Source organism: Berghia stephanieae, chromosome 2, assembly GCF_034508935.2.
Source record: "Berghia stephanieae isolate SIO BIC M18660-M18661 chromosome 2, UCSD_Bste_1.3, whole genome shotgun sequence".
Taxonomy (NCBI): Eukaryota; Metazoa; Mollusca; class Gastropoda; order Nudibranchia; family Aeolidiidae; genus Berghia; species Berghia stephanieae.
This window is the reverse complement of record NC_088361.1, coordinates 121,367,802-121,370,743: the sequence shown is the minus strand read 5'-3', so window position 1 is coordinate 121,370,743 and position 2,942 is coordinate 121,367,802. Positions and strand designations below refer to the sequence as shown.

Sequence of the window (2,942 nt, the reverse complement as noted above, 5' to 3'; positions counted from 1 at the left end):
TATTGTCAATGAAACCAAATTGTGGGTGATGAAGAAACGAAATATTACTGGAAAGTGTGTCTATCTATGATCGAGACAAGACATACATGGGTCACATTATTGTTTTCTTTCATTATGATTACATTTCTTCTCTATTTTCAAAGATCAGAGGTATTCATATGAATCATATCAATCTATGGATAATGTATATAGTCTATAATAATTAATAATGGCGTTTGTATTTAACGTACCAGTTGTCAGAAAGGTGCAAAGACACAGGGGAGAAAAACAAAATATTTCTTTTTAACCGATTTTTATAATGGTGTTCTGAAAAAGGAACTTACCCCATGAATAAAGTTATTCAAATTTGAAGGAAATGTTGTGATGTAAGAAAGAAATTGAATATGCATTACGAATTTGCTTACATATATTCTTTAGTAAGGATTCATCCTCTGGATTTTAGAGCTGATAAAAATTTAGGAAGCTTATCAGATTACATAAAAATGCGGAGAAAAAAACCCACTGGAACTGCGGTGTTTCAAGATATTTTTTTCTGTTTGTTTTGTTTTGTTTGTTTCATTTCTCGGGGAGTTGCGGGAAACCGTATTGGAGTGGTAACAACAAACAGTAACAACGAGTATCACTGAAGCCCGAGTCGCAAAGAGCTCTATTGATCCTCTCTTTGTAAAAACCGGATCTGCTGTTGCTTTACTCAGAAAATAATGAGAGAATTTATCGTTTTATCAGGTGTATATCGTTGACTTACATCTCTTGACCTTAAGAGCCACTGCACTCATAATGCTGGAGTTAATCCCGGTTTCTTTTGCGTGAAATGACGAGAGTAATTGTTTTCTAAAATTTGGTAGGTCGTTAGTTTATCGCAAAGTACTTTCAGTCGTATCTACAGATTCAGTTAGCTGGGTGGACAGGTGGCTCTAAAAAATATCTCGACTTCATCCGGGATCGATCTTGGTCTTTTGCTAATGAGGCGAGTTTTCTACTAATTGAGCTATCGGGACCACCCTTGATTGTGTGTGATTTCTTGTGTAAAGAAGACTTACACGTGAGACACCATATAAAACTGTAATATGTTCAGTGTGTAAAGTGTGCTGAAAAGTGAATATAGAATTTAAATCATAGGAAATACGAACTTTGACTTTTTAGTCTTGTAAAAATCGTATCTATTCTCCATTTTGATTTTTAAAGGGGGGGGGGGGGGGGTGAGCGACACTAAAGGGTCATTTTTATTGATGTAAATATCTTAAACTTCTATGCACAGTCATAATGTTTATGTTTGGGAAGGATGATTGCATATAATTTTTTTCGAAATTGGAAACGACGCCATATTGGAAAATAAACAACAAATCTTAAAAAGTCAAAGGCTTTTTTGTTTATCAACCGATTACCATAATATTTTGGCCAGAGGTAGAAAAAAGGAAAATAAAGAGGCTCTAGAAGCCCGATTTTTAATTTTCAAATTAGAAACTTTAAAATTAAGTTCAAAGCTATTACTCGATTATTCCCCTTGAAAAAAGTTTACATAATTTCAAATTACTCATAAATTATTTGTGTTTCAAAAATCCGGCTCCTAGAGGACCTGCGATATTTATATGACACTCATTAGTAGACAGTTTGAAGAAGATTGGTTGAAAACTGAAGGAAAATGATAGGTTTTTAGTGACGAAAATTGCAGTTTTTGAGAAAAAGCATTTAAAAGTCAAAGTAAAACGAGTTTAGGGAAAAACTCTCCTCTCGCTAAGTTTAACCCTGTTTTTATTTAAATGGCCACGAATTCAACTTCCAGCACCTAGTTCATTCCAAAATATCACCGATTTGAGACGCTGGGTCACAATTAATAATTTTTTTTCTTCTCTTTAATGATTTAGTTAGTTCAGACCGAGTTGTCAACTATAGCTCACTTCTTCATTTACAGGAAAAGAATCTCTTTAAAATTCATTGATAAATAAAACTGCGGATTCATAAGAAACGACTGAGAAACCTCCAACGCCAGTCTGATAGAGCGAGAAGCCTTACCAAATATTTTCGACAAAATTTTAAGTTTTCTTCGTTGTTCCAAACATGTCTGGACAAGTCTTAATGCAAGCCTTAAAAGTGAAGAAGTTGCTGAATCGTCTTGCAAGAGCCAAGGAAAACACCATACGAGAAATGGTCGGCCTTCCCCCACTGATGAGCTATTGGGATAAATGTTGCATGGGGGTCTCCATGTCTATCAGAGAGTGTCTCTGTAGGGCCTTCTGTCCATGCTGTGTGGACCTTCCCAGTTTTGGGTAGGTTAAGTATTACTTGATGTAGGTAGCCGTGTATATTTGATGTTACATTATTGGCTTGCATTAAGAGATGATGGTGTAATATTGGGACTTGCGTGATGATGATAATGAGGTGGAGGAGGAGGCTGCGTGGAGGGCGGAAGCTCTGGATGAGGAGAAATGGAGGAGGAGGGCGGAGGAGGGAGAGGAGGAGGAGGAGGAGGAGGAGGTAGGAGGAGGAGGAGGAGGACGGAGGAGGAGAAGGAAATAAGAGGAAAAAAGATAGAAATAAATAATAACCAAAACATAATAATAATGTTAATAATAATAATAATAATAATAATAATAATAATAATAATAATAATAATAATAATCTATATTTATAATAAATATTTTATTATTATTATTATTATGTTTTTTTATGATTAGATTGAGTGGATTTATATGCGATAGATAGATTTATAGTAGCAGAGAGAGTGAGAGGAGGAGAGATGAGAGAGAGCAGAGAGAGAGAGAGAGAGTGGGGGGGGGGTGATTAAAGTACAGAAAGAGTGGGGGATTAGAATGCATTATTTACTCAATTAAATCTCAACACAGAAGTTTATGCTCTTTTCTTAAAATATATACTTACCCCTAAATAGTATGTATGTTTGTTTCTGACCTGAAAGAATCGATAATACGATCCTGTTGTGAAGA

The 2,942-nt window shown here is 35.2% G+C and overlaps 1 pseudogene across 1 annotated transcript in view; it reads left to right on the top strand.

Moving 5' to 3' along the window:
* Positions 1-2,058: 2,058 nt before the first annotated feature.
* LOC144964112 (DC-STAMP domain-containing protein 2-like) overlaps positions 2,059-2,942 on the top strand; it is a 51,111-nt pseudogene continuing 50,227 nt past the window's right edge. The window contains exon 1 of the transcript XR_013643748.1: positions 2,059-2,267. The product of XR_013643748.1 is annotated as a DC-STAMP domain-containing protein 2-like (transcript). The remainder of the gene's footprint in view (positions 2,268-2,942) is intronic.